The sequence below is a fragment of the Falco naumanni genome, chromosome 7, assembly GCF_017639655.2.
Source record: "Falco naumanni isolate bFalNau1 chromosome 7, bFalNau1.pat, whole genome shotgun sequence".
Lineage (NCBI taxonomy): Eukaryota > Metazoa > Chordata > Aves > Falconiformes > Falconidae > Falco > Falco naumanni.
In genome coordinates this window covers 72,738,742-72,754,595 of record NC_054060.1, presented here as the reverse complement: position 1 = coordinate 72,754,595, position 15,854 = coordinate 72,738,742, and positions in this window count along the sequence as shown.

Below are 15,854 nucleotides of genomic sequence, written 5' to 3'. Positions count from 1 at the left end.
AACCTTTAAGACTCACCCCTGAGACTTAACCTTAAGACTGAACTTTAAGACTTAACCCTAAGACTCAATCTTTAAGACTCAACCCTGAGGCTTAACCCTAATATTTAATCTTAAGGACTTAACCCTAAGACTTAACCAGAAAACTTAACCCTAAGACTTAACCTTAAGACTTAACCCTGAGACTTAACCCTAAGACATAACCGAAAGACTTAACCTTAAGGCTCAAACTTAAGACTTAACTTTAAGACTTAACCCCAAGACATAACCTTAAGACTTAACCATATAACTTAACCCTAAGACTTAACCCCAAGACATAACCTTAAGATTTAACCTTAAAACTTAACCTTGAGACTTACACTAAAGATTTAACCCTAAGACTCAACCTTAAGACTTAACACTAAGATTTAACCTTAAGGCTCAACCTTAAGACTTAACCTTAAGAATTAACCCTGAGACTTAATCCTAAGACTTAAGATTAAGACTTAACCCTAAGACTTAATCTAGACTTACCCTTAAGACTTAAATATAGGACTGAACCCTGAGACTTAAAAATAAGACTTATCCTCAAGACTTATCTCTAAGACTTAAACTTAAGACTTAATCCTAAGATTTAACCTTAAGACTTAACCCCAATACTTATCCCTAAGACTTAACCCTGAGACTGAAACCTAAGAATTAACCTTAATACTTAACCATAGGACTTAACCCTAAGACATAATGCTAAGAATTAACCCTAAGACTTAACCATAAGACTAAACCATAAGACTTAACCTTAAAACGTAACCCTAAGACTGAACCATAAGACTTAACCCTAAGACTTAAACCTATGACTTAACCTTACGATTTAACCGTAAGACTCAACCTTAAGACTTACCTTGTAAGACTTAACCCTGAGACTTAACCCTAAGTCTTAACCTTTAAGATTTAACCCTAGAGACTTAATCCTAAGACTTAAACTTAAGATTTTACTTTAAGACTTAACTCTGAGACTTAAACCTAATACTTAACGTTAATATTTAACCCTGAGACTTAACCCTAAAACACAACCTTGAGACTTAACCCTGAGATTTATCTCCAAGACTTAACTCTTAAGTGTTAACCCTAAAACTTAAACTTAAGACTTAACCCTAAACTCAATCTGTAAGACTTAACCTTAAAACTTAAAACCTTAAGTCTTAACCCTTAGACTTAACATTAAGACTTACATTTAAGACTTACCTTTCAGACATAACCAAAACGCTTATTCCTAAGACTTAACCCTGAGATTTAAACATAACACTTAACCTTAATACTTAACCATAAGACTTAAATTTAAGACTTAACCCTAAGACTCAATCCATAAGACTTTAACTTAAGACTTAACCTTAAGAATTAACCCTAAAACTTATATTTAAGACTTAACCAGAAGGACTTACCCCCTAAGACTTAACACTAAAACTTAACCCTAAGACTTAACACAGTTACGTAACCCTAAAACTTAACACTAAGACTTAACCCTAAAACATTACCCGGAGACTTATCCTTGAGGCTTGACATTGAGACTTAACCCTAAGAATTAACTCTAAGATTTAACCTTACAACTTAAACTTGTTTAAGACTTAACCCTGAGACTCAATCCGTGAGACTTAAAATTAAGACTTAACCTTAAGACTGAACCCTGAGACTTAACCATAAGACTTAATCCTAAATCTTAACCTTAAAACTTAACCCTAAGACTGAACCATAGGACTTAACCCTAAGGCTTAACCGTAAGACTTAAGACACAACCTTAAGACTTAACCCTAAGACTTAAATTTAAGACTTAACCTTAATACTTTACCCTGAGACTTAAACCTAATACATAACCCTAAGACTTAACCTTTAAGACTTAACCCTGAAATGTAATACTAAGACTACACCCTAACACTTATCCCTAAGAATTAACCCTGATACTTAAACCTAAGGCTTATCCTTAAGACTTAACCCTAAGACATAACCCTAAAACATAACCCTGAGACTTAAGATAAAGATTTAACGTTAAGGCTTAACTCTAAAACTTAACCTTTAAGACTTGATCCTAATAAATAATCCTGAGACTTTTCCTTGAAACTTAACCCTGAGACTTAACCATAAGACTTAACCCTGAGACTTAACCCTAAGACTGAAACTTAAGACACAAACTTACAACTTAACCCTGAGACTTAGCCTTGAGACTATAACCCTGAGACTTAACCTTAAGACTTAACCCTGAGACTTCACCCTAAGACTTAATCCTAAGACTTAACGTTAAGTGCAGGAGTGGTCTGCAAACTAGGACCATGCGTGGCAATCAGTTAGCTGAGGGGAATGTGCTCGAGCTTGTCTGAACAACAATTAACATGATGAGGCATGTTTGCAGAGCACAGGGGGGTGGGAGACGGATGGCGCCAAGGAAAGGTAACACCTTGCTGTTAATTGCTGGTAGTTAACCACCAATCAGGGATTGCCTAGTATGCAGTGCTTAGCTTCAAGAACCAATTAGTTTAAAATGCGCAGCTTTTGAAAGTGTTTATAAACTCGTGCTTCTGTACAATAAATTGACATTTGCTTGCATCAAGCTGCGTCCCGTCTCTTCATTCGCCGCAAATTGGTGACCCCGACGTGATGCGTTTAAGGATCTGACATGAAGGGCTCTCGAATCGCCTGTCTGAGCGACATGCAGCGAATCCCACAGAACTTTGAATGATCTGCTGAAAGGAAGCAGGAGCCGGCTGAAATCCCTCCGGAGTCGAGAGGTGAGCTGTGGGAAATCCGTAATGGGGAATCAGGCTTCGTCCGCAGAAGGAGACGTTTATGAGCTTATGAAAGGTCTTCTTAATAAACATAAGAAAAATATCTCTGGGCAAGACCTTAAAGCAATGCTCAAGTGGGTGCAAGTAAATATGCCCGCAGTGACTGCATCTACAATTTTTACGCGGGAACTTTGGGACGACACAGGGGTGAAATTATGGGATTCTGCGACAAAAGGCAATATTGAGTCCCACCGTCTGCTTTCTTCATGGAGAGTTATTTTTGAGACTATGAAAGCAGAGGAAGGAGAGGAGGAGGAATCGCAAGCTCCTATAGCTCTTTCCTTATCAGCCTCTAAGTCACAGTGCTCTAAACCCCTGGGTGTCAATGCAGTGGGGTATCCGCCAGAAGAAGATCCTTTTGACCCAGGACCGATAGACTGTGAAAAAGAACCTGATTTATACCCTCCTGATCTACGTGATGTGTGGACAAAAATAAAGAAACAAGCCTTAAAGGAGGGGGATTTAGAAATGGCTAAAACTATAGTTGCTCCGGTCTTGTATTCTCAGGGTCGAGCAGGGGGAGCACGATGGGAGCCTCTTTCTTTTTCGGTTGTTAAAGGACTGCGCCGCACAGTCACAGAACATGGTATTTCTTCTCCCTATTTTATAAGTCTGTTATCTTCTGTGTTTGATACTTATATCATGACTCCTCATGATTTGAAATCTTTAGCACGATTGCTATTAACCCCGACTCAGTATACGTTGTGGGAGTCGCATTGGAAAGGAGGATTGCAAGCACTCCTGCTCACGTACGTTAACCATAATGATGCTGCATTAGCTGCACTGACAATAGAGCATCTTACGGGCACCGGTGCACGTGCTGATCCGGTAGCGCAGGCTCAACACTGCCCCCGTGCGGCTCTCGAGGCAATTAGAGAAGAGGCGAAAAAGGCTTTTTTCCAGGTTCCTGACGTACAAAAGCCACAAAAAGCCTTTACTAACATCACTCAGGAGTCTCGAGAACCTTATATGCAGTTTATTGATAGACTAAAACAGGCTTCGGAATGTCAAGTAGATAATGCGGAAGCTCGGGATATATTGATAACAAAACTAGCTGTTGAAAATGCTAACGTTGATTATAAAAGGCTATTGAAGTCTCTTCCCAACCCAAACCCCACTCTGGTGGAAATGGTGGAAGCATGTAACCGAATCGGTACGGTTGACCATAAGTTTGAAGCTATGGATGCTGCTTTTGCAACGATGCGTGGTGTGGGGAATTGCTATGGTTGTGGTAAGCCTGATCATCTAAAGAGAAATTGTCTTGCACGGGCTGCGGGGAATAAACAACAACCTCCTGGTCCTGGAGTTTGTCCGACATGTCGGAAAGGGCGTCATTATGCTAATCAATGTCGATCTAAGTATGATTTCCAGGGACAACCGATACAGGGAAACCGACCGCGGAGCGCGGGGCAGCGACGCGCGCAGACACAAGTGCCACAGCTGACATTTCAACAAGCTTGGAGAGAAGCACTGACACCTCAAGTCTCTGTCCAGCAACCTCAGGCAGCGCAGGATTGGACCTGGCAACCTCACACACAGCAACGTTGCTCGATTCCTCGGTTCATTTATTATCAACAAATGTCAAAGGATCATTACCCCCTGATACACAGGCTCTATTAATTGGTAGATCTTCCACAACATTGTCTGGTCTATTTGTTTTACCAGGTGTTATTGACTCTGATAGTGTGGACGAAATCAAAATCATGGCATGGACTCCATTTCCACCCTGTACGATACCTCAAGGTAGTAGAATAGCGCAATTGATTTTGATCCCGGCAGGGGTAAGCTCTCTTACCACTGATCACCCTCTGCAGAGGAGAGGAGGTTTTGGTTCTACAGGGTTGCCTCACATTTTGTGGGTACAATCTATTTCTCCACAGCGACCTATGTATCAGTGTACCCTTATTTACAATGACCAACAAATAGCACTAAATGGGATCATTGACACTGGAGCTGATGTCACAGTAATTTCTCAAGCCAAATGGCCTCCACAATGGCCACTGACTAATGTCTCTCAGACACTGGCTGGGATAGGGGGGTCCGGTAACAGTCGTCAGAGTTTGGAACTAATTCGAATTCAAGGACCAGAGGGACATGTGGCTTCTGTTAAACCTTTTGTGCTACCTGTCCCTATGGTTTTGTGGGGACGTGATGTATTGTCACAATGGGGAATGTCCATCCGTACACATTTTTAGATGGGGCCATTGAAGTGCGTGACACCCTGAAAATAACCTGGAAAACTGATGCTCCTATTTGGGTGGATCAATGGCCCCTTCCTTTGGAAAAACTTTGCGCACTTCAAAACTTAGTCTCAGAACAACTGTCCAAAGGACATATTGTACCCTCTACCAGCCCATGGAATTCACCAGTTTTTGTTATTAAAAAACAAACTGGCAAGTGGCGCTTGCTCCATGATCTCAGAAAAATTAATGATGCTATGGAAGATATGGGAGCCCTCCAACCTGGGCTCCCGTCTCCAACTATGATCCCTCGAGATTGGCATCTAACTGTCATAGATCTTAAAGATTGTTTTTTCAGTATCCCATTGCATCTAGATGATACCCCAAAATTTGCCTTTTCCATTCCAAGCATCAACATGCAAGCTCTGTTGCAGAGATATTAGTGGGTTGTACTGCCACAAGGTATGAAAAATAGCCCTACAATGTGTCAATGGTACGTTGCAAAAATACTCAGTCCTGTCCGAAATGCTATGCCTACTGTGTTATTGTATCATTATATGGATGACCTTTTAGTGGCAGCACAACATCACGAAGTCATGGAGAAAGCTGTAGCCCTTGTCACAGATGCGGTGAATTCAGCAGGTCTCTCTATAGCACCAGAAAAGGTCCAAAAGTTTCCCCCTTGGAAATATCTGGGCTGGCGAATAAGAGCACACACTATTGTTCCTCAACCATTGCAGATCAATACCAATGTAAGAAACCTGCATGATGCACAAAAATTACTGGGAACAATAAATTGGGTTCGACCATTATTGGGAATTTCTAATACAGACTTGGGTCCTTTGTTTGACCTACTAAAAGGGGACACTAATCTTTGTTCTCCACGTAGTCTTAACTCTGAAGCAGATACATCTTTACAAAAGGTTGCCTCAGCTATCGCTTCTCGACAGGCCCACCGATGGGCTCCTGAACTACCTTTTTACTTGATTATTTTAAACCCTGCACGACAGCCTCATGCCCTGATATTTCAATGGGACCTTCAGAACTCAGACCCCCTGTTGATTATTGAATGGATCTTTTTACCTAACCAGTCTACAAAAACTATTTTGACACAACAGGAAACGTTTGCCTCTCTGATTGTTAAAGCTAGATCACGCCTGTTAACCTTATCAGGGAAGGATTTTGTCTGTATTTGTCTACCAATAACAACAGTATACTTACAATGGCTTTATCAGCAATCAGACACCTTTGCTATGGCACTTGCTGACTATACAGGTCAAATAACTTCCCATCCACCTTCACACAAACTGTTTAACATTGATTTTCGTCTGATGTTAAAACCCAGAAGAAGCGAACAACCCTTACAGGCACTTACTGTCTTTACAGATGGATCAGGCAAATCACATAAATCTGTTCTTCTATGGTGGGATGATCAACGGAGACAATGGGATTCGGACATAGAGACAGTCTCCGGTTCACCTCAGATAGTAGAACTGAATGCAGTTGTTCGTGTTTTCCGAAAATGGAATGTACCACTCAATCTTGTTACTGATTCTGCTTATATTGCAGGTATTGTTACACGAGCTGAAGCTTCTGTGCTGCGGAATGTTTCACATTCACAACTTTTTACCCTGTTACAGGAACTTATTTTCCTTTTGGACTCTCGATCTGCACCTTATTTTGTTATGCATATTAGGTCTCACAGCTCACTACCTGGTTTTCTTGCAGAAGGCAATCGACGAGCTGATCTATTGACGTTACCAGTTCAAGTACTGCCAGACCACATTGCACAAGCTAAACTAAGTCACTCTTTTTTCCATCAAAATGCTGGAGCTCTTAAGCGACAGTTTGACCTTACTTCTCACCAAGCATCAAATATTATTGCTGTCTGTCCTGATTGTCAAAAACATTCTTTCCCATCAATTGCTGCAGGAGTTAACCCTAGAGGATTACAAAGCCTACAATTATGGCAAACAGATGTCACACATTATTCTGAATTTGGTAACCTTAAATATATCCACTCTTCCATTGATACATTTTCAGGTGCCTTGTTTGCCTCTTGTCACACAGGAGAAAAGGCACGAGATGTTCGTAGACATTTAATGCGTGCTTTTGCTACATTGGGTATTCCCTTAAAGATAAAGACAGATAATGGTCCAGCTTATGTTTCAACAACTATAAAAACCTTTTTTGCCCTATGGGGCATAACTCATATTACTGGCATTCCTCATTCCCCCACCGGTCAATCTCTCATTGAACGGTCTCATCAGTCTCTAAAACGTTTATTACAACAACAAAAAGGGGGAATGGGAATGGCTATTCCAGAGGAACGGTTACAGAAAGCATTGTATGTTTTTAATTTTTTGAATTGTTCTTTAATAGATAACAACCCACCGATAGTTCGACATTTCACTGCAAATGCCTCCTTCGAGGCACGAGTTAAAGCCCCACTATTGGTCCGAGATCCAGAAACAGGTAAAATTATGGGACCATATCCTCTTGTTACATGGGGAAAAGGTTATGCTTGTGTCTCTACAGAAAAAGGACCTAGATGGATCCCAGCGAAGAATGTAAGACCTTTCCGTGAACCTTTACCGCAGACAACTGATAGCGACACTGACCTTACAGAATGAAATAAAAACTGTGTGAGGATTACTGTTTTGCATTAATGTTAGATACCCAAAATCAGGACATAGAATATAGATTTCGCTTTTTACAGCGCCTAGAACGAACACTATCACCCTGGATCAAACCACTTAACAAAGGTAATACTCTTGGACTAAGCACGGGAACAGGACAACTCACAGGACAACCCGGACAATGATTCCATTGCCACTGATGAGGGGAATGGAGGATTCGTAATGAGAGAACAACTAGGTATTGTGAAGGAGAATAGGAAAGATAAACATGATTATTTAGTGTTTAATAGGTGTCTGCACAGTTGTAGAGATATATAGCTATGTAACTGCATGAATGATTCCTGCCCTGAGCCTGGTGGCGCATACAGCTGCGGTTTGTGTCCGGGCTCAGAGATGTAAATAGGGGCTTCTCTGTTATGCTAAAGTGTGTCTCTTTGCATAAAAAAGAGGGAATGAAGGGAATGACCCCAGAGGTATGTTCAGAGAAGGCATGCTATGTTTCGGACTTTTTGACTGAAGCAGTTCTTGTTTGGTGTGCCCTTCCACCTATGTATAATATTAATCCAAAAGAAGATGATATTGTTTACACTTTGAATGTCGATCATTGTCTTTCTGTAGATGCTAATGTAGTAGGAGGCTATGATGGGAACGTGTCGCAGCGGTTCTTCTCTTATCCAGAGTAACAGCAGGGAAAGCATTAAAGAGTTAAATCACCTTGTTTGGTAGGCAGTTCAGAATGTGAGTCAAAATTGCCACTGCTTTTTGTTGTTGGTTCAGGGACATGGCTGTGAGGATTTTGATGGTATGTGCTGCGTGGATTTTAGGCGCCCCATTGCAGCAACATGTTATCAAAATCTGAGAAAATTTCAGCCTTTTTTGGCATCCATTCATTCAATTGGCAGTATTTTTGTTTGCTATTGCCTTGGTTGCTGTCATGTTTGCAAGGGCCCTGCAGAACATGGCAAACCTGGTACTAGCTGTTCAAAAACAAAAAAGGGAAAATTGTAAAATTGTATGGAACAGAGACAGTGGGTTATTTTGACACTGATAATATGTCTCAGTTTTTTATACCTTGTTTTTACTCGTTCGGTTTCAAAGGGTTTTTTTGTGCAACAGGAAGGGGGAGATGCAGGAGCGATCTGCAAACTGGGACCATGCGTGGCAATCAGTTAGCTGAGGGGAATGTGCTCGAGCTTGTCTAGACAACAATTAACATGATGAGGCATGTTTGCAGAGCACAGGGGGGTGGGAGACGGATGGCGCCAAGGAAAGGTAACACCTTGCTGTTAATTGCTGGTAGTTAACCACCAATCAGGGATTGCCTAGTATGCAGTGCTTAGCTTCAAGAACCAATTAGTTTAAAATGCGCAGCTTTTGAAAGTGTTTATAAACTCGTGCTTCTGTACAATAAACTGACATTTGCTTGCATCAAGCTGCGTCCCGTCTCTTCATTCGCCGCAGTTAAGACTCAACCTTAAGTCTTAACTTTAAAGACTTAAACCTGACACTTATCCCTAAGACTTAAATCTAAGACTTTACCCTAAGACTTATCCCTATGACTTTTAACCCTAAGACTCAACCTTAAGACTTAACCCTAAGATTTATCCATAAGATTTAACCCTATGACTCAAACATAAGGCTTAATCTTAAGACTTAATTGTAAACTTAACCCTAAGACTTAACCCTAATACTCAACCTTAAGAATTAACCTTAAGACTTAATGTAAAGACTTAACCATAAAAGTGAACCCTAAGACTTAAGATTAAGTCTTAGCCCTAAGGCTTAACCCTAAGATGCAATATTCAGACTTAACCCTAAGACTTAACCCTAAGACTCGACCTTAAAACTTAAGAATTAACCTAAAGACTTAACCCTAAGACTCAACTCTAAGATATAACCCTAAGACTTATCATTTGACTAATCCCTAATGTAAGAAACTATGGACTAGGGTATTGTTTATTTAAATTTATGTTAAGTCCATATGTAAATGTAAAGATTAGACAACAAAAGATAAGATAACCGCCAGGTGTCCAGGATGCTGCTTGTGAAAAGATACGATCACTGCCAGGAGTCCAGGATGCTGCTTGTGAAAAGATACGATCACCGCCAGGTGTGCAGGATGCCACTTGTGAAAAGATAAGATCACCGCCAAGTGTCCAGGATGCCACCAGGTGTCCAGGAACCGACAGAAACAGGGCAATGAGACAAAGGAGGAAGACCAGCAGGAGGCAGAAAACGACCCCCCCCTAACAACAAAAGCATGACTCCACTACCTCATGAACATGGAAGTAAAGATGTATAAAAAGGGACTGTTTGAACTGCTCAGTACGGCAGTTGGTGGAGCGCAGACTCCCCTGTCGTCCAGCGCTGTCTTTGCTCATATTCTACTTGCTATAATTAATAAAATTTTAATTGGATTATGATCCATTGTGGTCTCAATTTATAACAATTTCTGGTGCCGTGACTCGGATAAGGAACGGTGGGCTTTGGTCCTCCAGGGAGGCGCCCCGCGACATTTCGCGGCCCCGCGACCAACAGCTTACTCCAACCTTACCGACGAACCTAAATTCTAGAATAATGAGCAAAGGAGAAACCGGTAAAATCCCATAAAAATTCTGTGCACGGGAGTCCGGACGAAGACGCAGGACGCGTAAGTATATTGCGAATTTGTTCGCAAGGTTTGCCGTTCGGGCGGGATTGTGTTTCCTGGAATATAACGAGTGAGAGGTTCGATATACTGAACCAAGCGAGTGTGGACTCTTAAGTACTGCGTCTCCCATCTCCCGCGAGGGACTGGGCCAGGAACAAGGGGAGCGAGTGAGTGTATGTTTGTGGATATTCCAGAAGATGGGGGCGAAGGGCAGCAAGCCTTCGACTCCCATGGGAAGGGTACCTACTGTACCCAAGAATACCCCTCTGGCATATATCTTAGACAATTGGAGATATTTCCCTGGAACCCTAGGGAAAGATAAGCAGAAAATGATAGAATATTGTACTAAGATATGAGGAGGGAAGAAGATTTCTAAAAATGTCTTTTGGCCAGTCTGTGGGTCAGAAGAAGATTGGGAGGAAACCCAGGGACCTCAAGCAGATATTAAATGGCCACTCCAAAGACCTAATTGGGATAATCAGGATCCGGTGCATAAAACTCATATGCAGGACCTGAGAACTATAGTAATTCAGGGGATTAGAGAAGCAGTACCCCGTGGCCAGAATATCAATAAAGCATTTAATGAAATGCAAAAGAAAGATGAGAGCCCCACTGAGTGGTTGGAACAACTGAGGAAAGCCCTTCAGCTGTACTCTGGGGTAAATCCAGACAACCCTTTAGGGCAAGCGCTCCTCAAAACTCAGTTTGTGGCAAAATCATGGGAAAAACTTTAGTGGAACACTTCAGCAGGAGTGGACAGATAAGGGTAAAAGAAATAATTAAGCAAGAAAAGCAGATGGCCAGCAAGGGCATAAATTACCTCAGACTGATAAGAACACTGCAAATGAGCAAAAGGTGAAAAGTACACCATGAGGAAGACCTACAGCCTTCCTCCCATAGACCACGGCCCACATTCTAAAGACCCAGGCCCACAATTTTTGGAAGAATCTGCACAAGCGTGAAAGACTGATAAGCTAATTAGCATACGAAGAGAGGGTAGGCGGGTTCAGGTAATGAATATGTATAGGCGTTAATGGAATATTCATTGTTTCAAGCTTATTTGCTGCAGTGTTGCTTATTTTGGTTACCGGATTTATGGAATGTGGAATTTGACTTTGATAATTGTTACTGTGATTTTGGCTATATTTTTGATAATAATAGTGAGCTCTTGGTGTTGCTGTAGAAAGATACCTGTGTGTTGCATTTTGTAAGTAGTAATTCTGTAAGTGATAAGTGTGTTCTGTGAGTGTAAGCTGGAAAAATGGGAGGAAAGCAGAGTGGTGGGATTTTAAAAAAAAAATCCGCTAGGGTGTGTTTTGAGTCATTGGAAGGATATTGGAGGATCCGCTGGTGGAAATGTGAATAGGAAAACATTGATAAAATATTGTAATCAATGGTGGCCGCTTTATAAGCTGGAATGTGGAGAAAAGTGGCCTTTTAATTAATAATTACAAGGTTATTAATAATTGTTATACTCATTTATTCTGGAAATGTGAGAACATTTCTGTATTCAGTATATTACAAATGTTGGTATGTGGTTATTGTCTTGAACATCCGAGGGGTGAATGTGAACCTCTGTATGTTTTAAAGTGTATATGGTGTAAAGAATTATTATATGTATGGTGGCGACAAGAAATTGAATGCCCTGACTGTAAGGTTTGGACGCCTTGGGATAAGAGAGAGAGCTGTAAGTGAATTTAGAGTCTCTGTGGCTGGGATAGCGATTGAGATAATAGTAAGAAAGGTCACTGGAAGGAAATGGGGGGGGCAGCTGGGGGAAGCGTGAATAAGAGAACTTTGGCTAAGTACTGCAATCAGTGGTGGCCCCTGTATAAGTTAGGGGACAGAGAAAATGGCCCTTAAACGGCACACTGAATTATAATGTTTTGCTAAAATTAATGTTATTTTTAAGGCGAGAGGAAAAATGGGATGAAGTAATGTATGCTGGTATGTTTTTCACTCTGAGGAATCACCCAGAGTGGCAAAAGAGTGTGGTATTAACCTAGCTCCACAAGATCCCTTAATATTAGCAATGCAAAAGGATCAGAGGGGAGGTTGTGGTTCCTTCTATGGAGCAACCAGAATGAAACACGTTGTAAGATAAAAAAAACTTGTGCTAATGTATGTAAGATCTGAAGCCGGGGGTGGGGGGGTGGGGGGGGTGGAGAGTAAAAAAAAAAAACAAAAAAAAACAAACAAACAAAAAAAAAACCCTGTGAAAGTGTTAAAGTATTGGGGTGAGTTTGTACAAAGCCCCGTATCCCCTCGAAGGTGCGGCTGAGTCACGCTGAACGCATGGCAGGGTGTTTGCTGTTTGCCTGCAAAGGCTGATATGTAATAACACAGACTTAAAGCAACAAGTAGCAGATTTGCATTCAGGGTAAGAAAGAGTTAAAACAGAAGTGCTGCTGCAGAGGCAGGCTTGTGTAACCTGCAGAGCAGGAACAGCATCTCCTGCCCCGAACCCTTCTGATGGTGAGGAGGAGGGGGTTGCTGTTGCTGACAATTGAGCAGAAGGACCTGACAATGTCACCCCGATTGCTGCAGCATTTGCAGCACAACAGGACCGGTAACGGCCCCTCAAGGGCAGGCAGCGGGTCTGAGGAGAGTAAAGGTGAATCTCTGATGGGGAAATTTAGATGTTTGAAAGTTGGTTGTGAATAGGACTGGATAAAGGTTCGAGTTGATTTTTACTAAGGTAATCGTGATGTAGAAAAGTTGGTGAATATAAAACCAACTTATTTGGTGTTAAACTTCAGTGAAAAGAATTTGTTACAGTTGTGGGAGCTGCTGGCCGCCAGGAAAATAACCTGAAACTTTTAAAGTACAAACTAAGAAAACAAATAAGAATGCCAAAATCTCCAAAATCTTTGTTAGGAAGAGATTTATTAGAACATCTAGACGTTTAAAGAAGGGGAAATGAAACCAAAAGTTAAAAATGATCAATTAACTAAAATGTTGAGCTTATCTTTAATTCAACAGAAAAGTGGAAGAGAGGACCTCCCTGAAGTAAAAGAAATCTTTAACCAGGTATATCTGAAAGTAAATTCCAGGTAAGGAAAAAAATGCTTTACCTGTTAGAGTAGAAATGATAAACAGGAGGCCTGCCTAGTTCAGGTAAAACAATATCCCTTGGTCAGCAAGGCTGTGGGGAATATTGCATAAAAACTAAAATAAAATACACTCTGTAGTAGTTCTACTAATGTAAATCTGTGTTTTACCATGACTGTGACTTGTTATGGGATGTGCAAATGAAACTTTGCATTGACAACAAAGTACAAGGAATAAGGTTGGTCAAGTGCCTCCTACCACAATCAAGGGCAAGACTGGGTTGGTCTCTGTGTTTGCCACCAAGAAAGATCTTGAGCTCTGCTGCTGGCTGCAACCCAGTAGGCGTTGAGCCGTGGGGACATATGCCATGCCAGACCCTGATGTGACGAATGGCCCCCTCTGTTATAAGAGGGTCTTCCAGGAAGGAAGAACATAAGATGGCCCATTAAGGCACTGATTTGGAAACTGGAAACCGCCTGGCCGACCATGAAGCCATACAAGTAGTAGAGGAGGTAGGAAAAAAGGAATTATCCTTAATACCAGACGGTAAAATCCAAACTGTAAGTACAGATCAGGAGCCAAATTATTCTAAAGAAAACTTAAAGGTCATTCAGGACATGAATGATAAAATAAATAAGTGGACTTATTTGCGGGATGGTCGTATAGTGGTACCATCCAATTTAATATGGACCACAGCCGTAATAGAACATAATAAGATGCATTGGGGAGCTGATAATTTATATAAAAGTCTAAATCAGAAATTGATAGGGCAGAACTTGTATACTGTAATAAAACAGGTGACTCAGCGATGTGAAATGTGTTTGAAAATTAGCCAGGGCAACAGTGGCAAGTTGATTTTTCCAGACTCCCAAGAATTGAGGGGGTACCAATATTTATTAAATGAATGGACACCCCAACGTATCATACAGTATTATAAACCTGCAACTTGGAATCCTAATGAACTTATTAACGGCGCTCGAGAACCTATCTACAATCTGAATCATATCATTCGTCTACAGGCTGTCTTGGAAATTATTATTAATCAAACAGCTAAAGCTTTTGATGTTAAATGCAATTTATCAACACAGGATGGTTCTGGACTACCTGCTAGCCAAAGAAAGAGGTGTTTGTGGTAAAGTAAATGTTTCCAATTGTTGTTTGAAAATTGATGACAATGGTGAGGTAGTTAAACAAATCACATCAGAGACAGGGAAGTTAGCCCATGTTCCCGTCTGAACTTGGAAAGACGAATATTGACTTGTTTTCCTGGCTTCTCGGGAGCCCCTGGGTAAAACGAATCCTATTTTATTTGTTATGTGGATTAGCCACCTTATTGTTTTTGTCATGTGTTGTTCCATGTTTATAAGATTAATTCAACACGTTATAACTAACATGCAATTTGCTATTATGGTTTCACCCGATGGCGTTAAACAAATGCGAGTAGTATGACGAAATGTACACACAAAATAACATTTTAATAGCCAACAAGAATTTGGAAACAATTAACTCTTAACAATTCAGATAATAATGTAAGCTGAGTAAAAAAAAAAAATAGAATAGCAATAAAAACAAGCGCCAGGAACGCAAAGACGACAATATGGAAACGCCTTTTATACTTTTTCACCTCCGCCATAAGTTCTTGACGTGAGACAACAGAAAAACGCACCCTCTGCCTAAACAGCAACAGGAAAAAAAGATATATATATATAAAATTTTGATCTTCTTTCTAATGAACCATATAGGTTAAACTTTTTGAGAACACTCACCTTACAGAATGTTCAGAGGGCGAAATGTCCACTCTAGACCTTTCTTCTCTGGCAGGTGACGTGGTGGTCTGGTGGTAAAAAACCTTACATTGAAAACTGGGACCTGTCATTTGGCCATAGTGCCATAAATGTTACCATTAACAGACTTACCGGAGTGGTAAGCTCGGGAAAGGGGTTTGGGATTTCATCTGGGCGCGCAGTAGCCATTGTTTGTCACGCGAATGGTCCGTGTATACCTTTGAGCATGCGCATGCGCGATTTTAAAGCCCCACAGAATGTGTTGGAAAAATCTGGAAAGACCGCGCATGCGAAATCCCTATAGTCTAGCCATGATAGTGACGCATGTAAAAAAAAAAAAGGGAATGTGTTAAGAAAATTTTTATTTTTAAGTTTTGGTTTTGTATGTTATTATTATATGTATTACGCAATTATGCCTATTGTAATTGTGACGTATTACCTTGTGAGTGTTATGATAAATGTTGGGATTGTGGAAAAAGGTTTGCTTGCAGTGCCGAGAATGAAAGTAGCATCTAATAAACAATAATAGGATAAAAAGAAAAAGGGGGGATTGTAAGAAACTATGGACTAGGGTATTGTTTATTTAAATTTATGTTAAGTCCATATGTAAATGTAAAGATTAGACAACAAAAGATAAGATAACCGCCAGGTGTCCAGGATGCTGCTTGTGAAAAGATACGATCACTGCCAGGAGTCCAGGATGCTGCTTGTGAAAAGATACGATCACCGCCAGGTGTGCA